This window comes from Dama dama, chromosome 11 (genome assembly GCF_033118175.1).
Source record: "Dama dama isolate Ldn47 chromosome 11, ASM3311817v1, whole genome shotgun sequence".
Classification (NCBI taxonomy): Eukaryota; Metazoa; Chordata; class Mammalia; order Artiodactyla; family Cervidae; genus Dama; species Dama dama.
The window spans coordinates 10,512,058-10,524,106 of record NC_083691.1 but is presented as its reverse complement, the minus strand read 5'-3'; the positions used below and the strand labels follow the sequence as shown (position 1 = coordinate 10,524,106).

The 12,049-nt window shown below is 47.2% G+C and overlaps 1 non-coding gene across 1 annotated transcript; it reads right to left on the bottom strand.

Annotated features, from left to right (window-relative positions):
* Positions 1–7,782: 7,782 nt before the first annotated feature.
* Positions 7,783–7,891, bottom strand: LOC133065685 (U6 spliceosomal RNA). The gene has a single exon (XR_009694952.1). It is a non-coding gene; the product is annotated as a U6 spliceosomal RNA (small nuclear RNA).
* Between the last annotated feature and the right edge of the window lie 4,158 nt (positions 7,892–12,049).

Sequence of the window (12,049 nt, the reverse complement as noted above, 5' to 3'; positions counted from 1 at the left end):
ATTGCCCCACACTGGTGCCTTCCCTGGTGGTCCAGTGGCTAAGACTCAGAGCTCTCAATGCAGAGGGCATGGGTTCAATTCCCTGTTGGGGAACTAAGAGCCCACATGCCATGAAGCCAAAAAGTGAAAATTTATTTTTCAGGCTTCCCAGGTGGCACTAGCAGGAGAAATGAGATGCGGGTTCAGTCTCTGGGTTGGGAAGATCCCCTGGAGGAGGAAATGGCAACCCACTCCAGTATTCTTGCCTGGAACACTCCATAGAGAAGCCTGGCAGGCTACAGTCCATGGGGTCGCAAAGAGTCGGACATGACTGAAATGACTTAGCATGAATGCTCAGTGCCAAAAACAGTGTCTCCAGAAGTACATCCCACTTTTTTTTTTTTAATATTTATTTATTTGGCTATGCTGGGTTTTAGTTGTGGCATGTGGGATCTTTAGTTGCAGCATTCAGCACCTTTAGTTGTGGCTTGTGGGATCTGGTTCCCTGACCAGGGATTGAATCTCGTCCTTCCCACCCACCTGGCATTGGCAGCTTGGAGTCCTAGCCTCTGGACCATCAGGGAAGGCCCCATCCCACCCTTCTCTAAAGCCAGCTGCCTTAACGGGATAGGGAATTCCACATGAATCACGGAATCCCATGGGCCAATTGCCAGGCTTGATTTCCTGCAAAGTGAATGTGCTGGTTGAAGCAACGCTTTGTGGAATACCATGTTGGTGGATAAGGCATTCTGTAAGTCCACAGATGGTGGTTTTAGCAGAGCATTTGGGGCTGGGAAAGCAAAGCAATACTCAGGAGAAGTTTATGCCAAGAAGCATAAAGTGCTGCTCTTTCTATGACGGTAGTGTGCTCTGTAATCTGTCTGCTACGAGGGTGCTCTGGTCTCCCTGGGGAATGGTGTCATAGCACAGGCTCTATTGTGATGGTTTGGGGAAGAAAAGGCGTCAAGGTTCCTGTGGTCTAGACTATGGAAGAGGGCTGGAAAGCTGAAGGTATATTACCGGCCCCACCCACTGGACATAAACAACTGCTGCTAAGAGAAGAGGTACCAGGGACTTCCCTGGTGGTTCAGTGGTTAAGACTCTGAGCTCCCAATGCAGGTGGCCCTGGGTTTGATCCCTGGTCAGGGAACTAGGTCCCATATGCTGCAACTAAGAGTTCATACATTGCAACTAAAGATCCTGCGTGTCTCATCGAAGATTGAAGATCCCGAGTGCTGCAACTAAGACCTGGCACAGCCAAATAAATAAAATAAATATTTTTTGAAAAAGAGAGAAGAGGTACTAGATATATGATGGTGAGCTCCAGCCAAGAACTGATGTCAGAACAAGAGCTGCAGTGGGAATCACCACATGATGAAGCTGATGATCATCTACTGCCATTCTCCAAGGTCTTCTGTGCAGACCCAGGAGGTGAGTTGAAAGGGGATGTGATAGGAATGGACATCCCCTCACGATGTGGTGTCCTCGATGGAGGCACCAATAGGAATGTGCTCTGCTCCTGGCTTACCAGTTTGGGAGGGGGCTTCCATCCGGCCTTTCCTCCCAAAATGCACCTTTCCTCCCAGGTGCTTTCAGAACTGGGAAAGTATCGCTGAGCTGTGTTCAGGGATCCACTGGGTCCAAATGAGCTGGATGTGAACAAGACTCTCCTAGTTACCTGATTGATTCCCGAGAGTATTTTAAAAACATGACCATACCCAGACAGAGATAAACAAATAGCATGTGATATCACTTATGTATGGAATCCAAAAGAATGGTGCAAATGAACTTGTTTACAAAACAGAAATAGAGTCATAGATGTAGAAAATAAACTTAGGGTTACCAAGTGGGAATGGTGGGAGGGATAAATTGGGGGATTGGGATTGACATATACGCACTACTGTATATAAAATAGGTAACTAATAAGGACGTACTATACAGCACAGGGAACTCTACTCAATACTCTGTAATGACCCACATGGGAAAAGAATCTAAAAAAGAGTGGATACATGTGTATGTGTAGCTGATTCACTTTGCTCTACACCTGAAACTAACACAACATTGGACAACTACACTCCAATTGTTAAAAAATAAAGAAGCAAGCAAATAACTCCCTCAAACTCAAAGCAAAAACATGACTCAAAGCAAAAACATGTGCAGACTGTGTCCCTTCCTCTTGCATCTGGGTGGGCTTGTGGCTCCTTTGACCAAGAAAGTATAAAGGAAGTGATGCTATGTGACCTTGAAGGCTAGGCCTCTGAGTGATGGACTTCTCACTTTGTTTGCTGGCTTTGTTCAGTGGTTTATGGAACCCGGAGTCCCCGAGGAAGAACCATGACCGCTCTGAGACCACCACGCTGGGCCTCGGGACCCCTCTGAATCCTGCCCACCAGCCATGGCAGCCAGAACACTGGGTGTGAGATACTGTCTCAGACCCTCCAGAACAGCCCATTGCCAGCTGAGTGCCACTGAATGATCTCAGCTGACACCCAAGGAGGAGAATGCCCACTGAGGCCTGCCTGAACCCCTCACCCATGAGATAACAGGGCATAAGACAATGTTTGTGGTTTGTTACACAGCAAAGATATCCATAATACCTCCAGAAGCCCTTACTCTGACGGGACCATTTTGGGTCTCCTGGAACTAGTGTCAACTCAGAACCAGCATCCAGTAATCTCTAACATAGCTGGCATTTCGCTTTCTCCAGCCCACTCAGTTACTCAGGCCTCAGGTCCCGTAGGGGAAAACCAGGAGGAGAATGCATAGTATATAGTCTTGGCTGCGTAGGGTCCTTCCTCAAGTGACTCCAGCCTCCTCTTTCATTCAAGGGGCTCTGTGTCCATGAAACGCCTGGCCCTGTCATGGGTGGGCGCTGACTCACATTCTCTGTTATGCTGCTTTAGTTCAGACTTCTGTTCAGCAGACCTAGAACTTTCCTGCTTCTTCAAATCAAGATTTTATTAGGTTGCCCACTTATTTTTGTCTTGGGAGCACCATAATTGATTGTTTGATCAATTGATTACTAATAAATCCATTCCCCGGCATTCCACCCTCCACAAATGGAGAACATAGTGAGGGGGTGGGTGAGCAGAAATTAATTAAGTTCATTCAGGGAACTCCATGGTGGTGCAGTGGTTAGGACCCCATACTGTTACTGCCGAGGGCCTGGGTTCAATCCCTGGTGGGGAATCCTGCAAGTCAAATAGCACAGAAAAAGAAAAAGTCCACTCAGCATTTGAGCAATCTCTCAAATCTTTTGGACACTTCCTTCTACATTCTGCTAAAGGAATCCTGGCCTCTCAGCTTCACTCAGTGTAGGCTACCTTGGGACCAGCCTTCGATGAACAACTGAGCAACCCTTGAGAGCAAGCCGCAGCCCACGTTATAGCCGCTCCCCATTGGTCTCTCAGCACCCCCAGATGGGATTGTCTGGTTGCAGGAAAACAAGCTCAGGGCTTCCACTGATTATGCATTACGGTGAGTTGTATAATTATTTCACTATATATCACACTGTAATAATAATAGAAACAAAGTGCACAATAAATGTCATGCGCTTGAATCATCCTGAAACCATCCCCCACCCCCAGTCCATGGAAAAATGCTCTTCCGTGAAACCCGTCCCTGGTCCAAAAAGTCTGGGGACCACTGTTTTAGAGCCACCCCCAGCTGTTTGAGCTAAAAGGAGGAATACAGGATCTCTGATTAATGCATCCACCCACTTCAACACGTGATTCTCCTTTCATTATAATACGCTACTTAGTGTCCATTCCCAGACACATTCCATTTCCCTGATAATACACACTGGAGACATCTTGCAGCTCTTTGGCGTGTATTATGCCTTCTCGGGGTTTCCCAGGTAGCGCAGTGGTAAAGAATCCACCTGTCAATGCAGGAGTCACAGAAGATGCAAGTTCGATCCCTGGGTCAGGAAGATCCCCTGAAGGAGGAAACGGCAACCCACTCCAGTATTCGTGCCTGGGAAATCCCAAGGACAGACTCCCACGACGGACCCTTCGGACACAACTGAGCAACTGAGTGTGCACACACACACACATACACCTCCTCAAGGGTCACACTGTGTGCCTGATACCCTGAAACTTGCTGGGTCTTAAGTCTGAGAAGCGCTATCCTTTGGCCACTAGAGTTTTTTCAGGCACAAGGAGAGCCCCTGGCTCTTTACTCAGACAGACTTTGGGAATTGAAGACCTTGAGTTCATCTTTTTCCCCTAAGGTTTCTGGTGCAACTAGAACAAACGAGCAGCCCCATGGTCCTTTATTTCCAGGCACGCTCTATGCCAGCAGCTGCTTGGTCACCCAGAGCCTTCTATAGGCCATCACCCCAGTGGTCAAAAGGTGATCACTTAAGTGAAAGCTTCACACTGCATGCCATGGACCACCAATGTCCCCTTTACCCCAGCAGCCAGGTCCTTAAAATGCCCCTAATTCAACAGATTAGAGCATCGATGCCTGCCTCCCCTCCTTACAGTTCTGCTCCACGGGAAGCATCACCATCGCCAATCACTGTATCAGACAGTGCTGGGTCGGGAGACAGAGCCCTGTAAGTATTATGGGATATAGATTTATCATGGGGATTAGGTTTGACTTGACAGTGAGAGGAGCTAGGGAGATGAAGGTCCAGAGCGGGAACTGGAGGGTCAGAGAAAGAGCCTCCACAGGCAATCTGAGAAGCCGGGCACGTCCAGAGCCTATTGGGAGTTGTGGCCTCTTGGGGTTCCCGGCTGAGCCTCTGGAGGTGGGCAGGGGGCTGCCGATGGTCAGCAGGGCCAGCAGGCAGGACATGGAACTAGATGCAGAGGTGAGAGGTATGAGGACAAATGGGACCCACCGGGACTTTGGGTCTGCCCGTCTCCACATCTGACTGCTGTGACCTTGAGAGAGTAAAGATCACTGCCTCACCTCTGCTTTCCCATCTCACGTACAGATACCATACAGGAGGGTGTCCTGAGAAACGTCCATTGGCACCATTAGCACATTCCCTCCCTGCATCTCCCCTCTCTCCTCCTCCCAGGCCAGGCTTCCCCAGTCCCAGCACCTCCCCACACCTGCCCGATGGCTGCTCCGCCTCCCCCAGCAGACTGTGAGCTCTGAGATGCTGGGCTGAGTCTCCCGACTCATCATGGTGTGACCAGCACCTGGCACAAGCTTGGAACAGAGCGGCGCTCAGTATATGTTTGGAAATGGGTGAGTGAATAAATGAATGAGTGAATGGTAGTTGCTGGGTTCTAGGAATGCAGGGAGAAAAGTCAGACAGGGAAGAGACTAGCTGCGGCCATCGGTACTGAGTACTTATACTCTGCATGACCCTGGGGAGAGGTTGAAGGTGGAGGAGGGAGGTGGAGATGAGCTGACCTGTGAGTGACCATAACACACATGGGTGAATGTGTCCAGCACCCTGGGATGAACCCAGGAAGAGACCTGGCAGGGAGCTCAGAGGCAGCGAGGCTGCTGCCAGCCTGTGAATCCTGGAGGACTTCCTGTAGGGGGTGCCGAGGAGGGAGGGCTGAAACAGGTGGAGTTAGGTGTGCCTTCCTGAGGGAGGAAAAGGCTTGTGCAGATGGGAATCCAGGGCATGCATCTGAAAGAGTGAGGTTTTTATTTTGCCCTCACTTCAGGCTGTTTTCTAGGTTTTGATTTCTAGAATGATTCCTGCTATTTTTTTTTTTTTTTTTTAGTTTTTAAAAATTATTTATTAACATTTTTCTCTTGGCCATATGGCAAGTGGGGTCTTAGTTTCCTGACCATGGATCAAACCGGCAGCCCCTGCATCAAAAGCACAGAGTCTTATTCACATGAACCACCAGTGAAGCCCCTAGGATGACTTGTTAAGGAGGATGGTCTTATTCATGTTAAGATTAATCTTCATGGTATTAACAGGAGACACAAACAGAAACGTAGTTCCTGAGTTCACTCCTGTCTCCAAGCCCAGCCTCTCTGGTCCACGCTCTACAAGGGGGCCAGGAGGATAACTTTAAATCCCCCCATGGCTCCCCATTGCCCTTGGGATATGGTACAGCCTACTTGAGATGAGTCCAAGGTCCTCCTCTCGCCTCTGGACCTTCCCACCGGCTGCCTGGCCCCCACATAGAACACTCCTTACCCCTTAGATGCTGCCTCCTCAGAGCAGCCTCTCCTGTCCCAGCCTGGATCAGGGATCCCCTTGAACTCCCCAACTTACTACTCATCACGTTTGTCAGATTAGAGGCCTCCCTGATCATCACTGTTCACCACGGAACCCTGCTCAGCAGCCTGAACTGGACTCCTGGGGCACCCTGTAGCCTGGCTGGACTCTGTGGGGTGTGGGGAGTTTTCTCTGTGGGGTGTGGGGAGTTTTCTCTGTGGGGTAGAGGGACCCACAGCTCTGAAGGGCACACAGTAGGGGCTCTAGAAATTCTTGAGTGAGTGGCTGAAACTGTGGCATTTCACTTAGCTTGTTCTTGTGTTACTTTTGCAAACTTCTGTTATTATCCCCACTTTTTAGACAAAAGAACAAAGGCTCAGAGAAGGGCACAAAGCTACTGGCTATGCTCAGCTTGGTCTAATTCCAGGGACCAATAAACAAGTAAAGCCAGGAGTCTGAGTGAGAATAAAGAAAACCAAGGAGAGGACTCCTGGGAGTTACTCAGGTCTTGCTGTCTTCTATTAAGCACATGTGGGGCTTCTGTGGGGACTCAGATGGTAAAGAATCTGTCTGCAGTGCAGGAGACCCAGGTTCAACTGGAAGATGCCCTGGAGAAGGGAATGGCAACCCACTCCAGTATTCTCGCCTGCAGAACCCCATGGACAGAGGGGGCTGCAGTCCGTGGGGTTGCAAAGAAAGAGTCGGCCGTGACTAAGCGATTTAAAAGAAAGTCAGGTGCAGCCCTTTCCCCAGGGCAGGCCCGGTGCTCACGGTGGCAGTGACCTTGCTGCTATTTGTTCACTTTTCCTCAGAGGGAGGACGGCAGGCCTCCTGGGCTGGCCCCGCTGCCGCATTGTAGTCTGAGGGGCCTCTCCAGGGCAGGCCTCACCCTCACGTGCAGGGACCTAGTGCTTCTGAAGACAGACTCAGAGCCCAGTGCCTGGGCTCACATGCCAGCTCCACCGCCTGCCAGGGGCATGAGCTTGGGCAAGTTAGCTTTCTTGGCCTGTTTCCCCATCCATAAAGTGGGATAATAATAGTACCTACCTCACAGGGTTGTGGTAAGGATTAAGTAAATGAATATTTGTAAAGAACATAGAACACTGCCCAGCACAGAGTAAGTCCTATGTTATTATTCTTTTAACTTTTTATTTTATATTGGAGGATAGTTGATTAATGATGTTGTGATAGTTTCACTCACACAGCAAAGTGGTTCAGTTATATATATACATATATATACATATATCTTTCCTTTTTCAAATCCTTTCTCCATTTAGGTTGTTGTGTAATACCGAGCAGAGTTCCCTGTGCTATACAGTAGGTCCTTGTTACCCATTAAGGTTTATTTATTTAAGCTGCCACATGACTATTTATTATTTTATTTTTTAAAGATATTTTAATTTAATTTATTTTTTGACTGATCTATGTGGCATGTGGGATCTTAGTTCCCAAACCAGGGATCAAACCTGTGCCCTCATAGTGGAAGCTTGGATTCTTAACCGTTAAACTACCAGGGAAGTTCCAAGATTTTTTTTTTTATTGAATATAGTGGATTTACAATGTTGTGTTAGTTTCTGATGTACAGTAAAGTGATTCAGTTATACAATATATACTATACATATATATTCTTTTTCATATTCTTTTATCATGGTTTATGACAGGATAAAAACATGGACTGCTTCTCGAAGTTTTGTGTCATCTTTGTTCAGGGACCATGCTAATCTTCCTCGTATTGTTCCGGTTTTAGGATCTATGCTGCTAAAGTGGGTACACACATATCAAATTTTTTAATGTGCGGCATCTACCCAGAAGTCCTACTTTGTGGAATCTGTCTGATGGACCGATTCATAAAATTCATAATGATAAATATTTAAGAATGTTCCTTGCAGCGTTATTTGTAAGGACAAAAAACTGGAAACAACACAGATGTTAATCAAAGGGGGAGTGGTTAAATAAGTTCTGGATATCCACAAGTGGAACACTGCGCAGGAGTGAAAGAGTGAAAAGAGCTGTGTGTGTGAGGTTGAATTATCTTGAATTACGAACATTTGACCATTGTTGATATACAAAGTTGTCATGGCAGTTTTAGAGGATTCAACCTAGTACTACACACCTGTGTTAGCCTGGATTGCGCTGTCGTGACAAACAGACCCAAACTTGTAATGGGTAAACACAACAGAGGTTTCTTTGTTGCTTAACAGTCCCAGGTTGAAGGGGGATGAGATAAATGATGTGGGGGTTCTTCTCTTCCATGAGGCGATTCAGGGAACCACACTGAGAAAAAGTATGACATCTTCAACAGGTGTTTTTCCAAGGCTGCATGTTGATTCTGGCCAGACAGGAGAAGGAGCACACAGGTGTGTGGGGGACAACCCATGGCCCCAGCCAGGATGGGGTGCCCCTTACTTTGGCCCATATTTCATTGCAGACGGCTTGGTCATACAGTCACACCTAACCATGAGGACCCTGGAAGATGTGCTCTAGCTGTGTGTATGGGAAGCAGGAAAGATGGGCGCTGGTGGGTGGACGGGCTGTCTCCGCCTGGTCTTCTCTAAGCCTCAGTTGCCCTGTCTTTACTATGGGGGCAGTGGTGTAGCTGCTGCATCGTAAATGGCAGAACACGTGTGCCTTCAGCACAGTCCCTGACCCACAGTGTTGTTGTTTAGTTGCGAAGTCGTGTCTGACTCTCTGCAACCCCATGGAGTGTAGCATGCCAGGTTCTTCTGTCCCTGGGATTTCCCAGGCAAGAATACTGGAGCGAGTTGCCATTTCCTTCTCCAGGGAACCTTCCCGACCCAGAGAATGAAACCATGTCTCCTGCTTGGTAGGCAGATTCTTAACCACTGAGCCACCTGGGAAGCCTGACCCATAGTGACCGCCCCATAAATATTAGGATCACAGGCTACCTCCCAGAGGTCCCTACTGGAATCAAGTACCAATTGCCTGTGAATGTACCTAGCCTGGCTACGGCAGAGAGTATTTCCCACATGCTCTCATCGGGCTTCCCAGGTGGCGCTAGTGGTAAAGAACCCCCGCTTCCCAATGCAGGAGACATAAAAATGCAGGTTCAGTCCCTGGGTTGGGGGGATCCCCTGGAAGATGGCATGGCAATCCACTGCAGTGTTCTTGCCTGGAGAATCCCACGGACAGAGGAGCTACAGTCCACGGGGTTGAACAGAGTTGGACACGACATAGAGAATAAACAACAACAACATACTCTTGTTACAATGGGTTATTGACTTTCCTCCCTGCTTGAGCCCAGGCAGACCTTCATCACAGGTGGTGGAGGTGATACGATGTGACTCCTAAGACTGGTCCTAACAGGCAACGTGGTTTCTGCCTTTCATTCTCTCTCACTACCCTCCACCCCTTTCTCTCACTCACATGGGGGTTGCTCTTAGAACATAGCCACCATGTTTTAGGAACCCAGGCCACCTGGAGAGGCTACTTGTGTGCGTCTCAGCTCACAACCCAGCTAGGTCCAGTGAGCGGGCAACATTCAGATGACGACTCCAGCCCCAGCCTTGAAGTTTTTTCCATTCGAGGCCTCAGACCCTGGTGGAGCAGGGGCAATTCTTCTCTACTGTCTGCATTCCCGACTCACAGGAATCAATAGTCAAGTAATGATGATTGTTTGAAGCAATTAGATTTTGGAGTAACTTGTTAGGCAGCAATAGATAATAGATAGGGTCATGCAGTTTTTAGTCTTCTCTTTCCTTCTTATTTCCCACTCATTTCTCCTGGGATCACCTCCCACATCTCCCACCTGCCCTCCATTCTTGTCCCAGGATCTGCGTCTGGGGGACCCAGCAGAGCAACACATTATGTGGAAAAGCTACATGTAGAAAAATGACAAACAGAAAAATTATCGGGTGCTCCCTTTTCAGGAATGGGTTTGAGAATCAGAAACTTTACTTTGTAGTCAATACATGTCTGAATTACTTATATATTAAGCAATACTTCATTATAATTTTTAAGACCTAAAAAAAAATTCCATTTTCCTAACTTTGAGTCAGGTCTTATCAGAGTCAGCACTGAGCATGTGAATTGATCTCTGAGAAGGTGAGATTCAGACTTTTCCTATTTGTGGGCAGTAGAGTTGGGGTGTGGTGACTTTCCTTTTTTCTTAATGCTTTAAATAAACTTTAAAAAATTGTGGTAAATTATATATGAAATTTACTATTTAACCATTTTAAAGGACACAGTGAAGTGGCATTAAGGGTGTGCACATTGTTATGTAACCATCACCACCATCCATCTCCAGAATCTTTCATCATCCCAAGCTGAAATGCTGTTTCCATTAAGCATCAGCCCCTGCCCCCGAGTGGTCACCTTTCTCCTTTCTGTTTCCATGAATTTGAATCCTCTAGGTACCTCATATAACTGGAATCATACAATATTTGTCTTTTTGTGTCTGGTTTGTTTCACTTAGTGAGGTGGTTTCTTAAGTGGTCCCGGGATAACTTGCATGGTCACCTCCATGCACGGCCACACTCCCTGACAGGAGACCTGTAGCCACCCAGCCGGCACAGGTGGGGCTGGTGGGCATGGCTGGCAATGTAGCGGGCACACGTGACTGGTCCAGACACTTTGTTACGGACGAGCTCACGGTGCCTCCCCTTCCCCAGTTCCGAGCAGAATTGCTGGGCGAGGGTTAATCAACATTCAGTCATGTTTCCAAGTTTAAATGGAGCATTTGTTTAATTATGTGTAAGTAGCAATACATTGTGGCCATTATCTAAATCACTATTTTATTTCCTGGATGTGGTTTCATAATGCAGGGTTTCTGCTCCAGCCTAGCATCATTAACAGAGAAGAGTTAATGAATATAAAAGCGTAAAGGCTAATTACACTTTAATTTACAATCATGGTCTCATTTTGGGACCACATGAAATCTGTTTTGAAAACAATTAAAAAAAAAAAAACCCGCTCTTGCCCTGGTAAGTGGAGGGACCCCGGCCAGGAGCCCAGCTCTGCCTGCCACGTCGTGGCTGAGCGGCACTGGCTGGCACCGGTCCCCTCCCTGGCGCCATTACTAGGAGGCTGGTGAGGCCAAGTTCAGCGCCCTGTGACTCTTTTGTTCCCAGCAATTTTCCTCTTGCTTCCAGGGTCTGCGGGGAAGAGTTGGGGGAGCCGCATCTGGCACACCAGTGGTCTGACCATGCTCTTTTGACTTCGCATCACATTGAACCATGCCGTTTGTAGTTACTTAGTGGTTTTAAAAATGGTGGCAATGGAAATTCATGTGTGTGTGTGTGTGTGTGTGTGTGTTGGGGGGGTAGTGGCAGAGGATGCTGACATTTACTAAGTTCCTGTGTGTGCCAGACACTATGTTGGGTACTTTTACATATATTATTTATTTCTCGAAATTGCTTATCAACGGCAATTAGTCTCCCTGAAATTTGAATTAGTCCTTTTGAAATGTTTAATGGAACTCTGGAATCCTTGTTAATTTTCTTAGCATAATAATAGCATTGTAGTTACGTAGAAGAATGTCCTTATTCTTAGGAGATGAAAAGAAATTTGTGGGTGGAAGGTCATGACGTCTGTCACTCACTTCCAAATGGCCCAGGAAGGTAATTTACGTATATTATATATACGTTCTTTTTTTTCTCTCAGGTGGTGCTAGTGGTAAAGAACCTGCTTGCCATGCCAGTGAAGGAGACATAAGAGACATGGGTTTGATCCTTGGGTCAGGAAGATGCCCTGCTGGAGGAAATGGCAACCCACTCCAGTCTTGCCTGGAGAATCCTATGGACAGAGGAGCCTAGAGGGCTACAGTCCATGGGGTCGCAAAGAGTTGTACACAACTGAAGCAATTTAGCACATATATGTATATTTATATATAAATTCTATATATTTTAATATGTATAATTTATAATATATGATATATATAATATATATGTGTGTACATACATAGAGAGAGAGAGT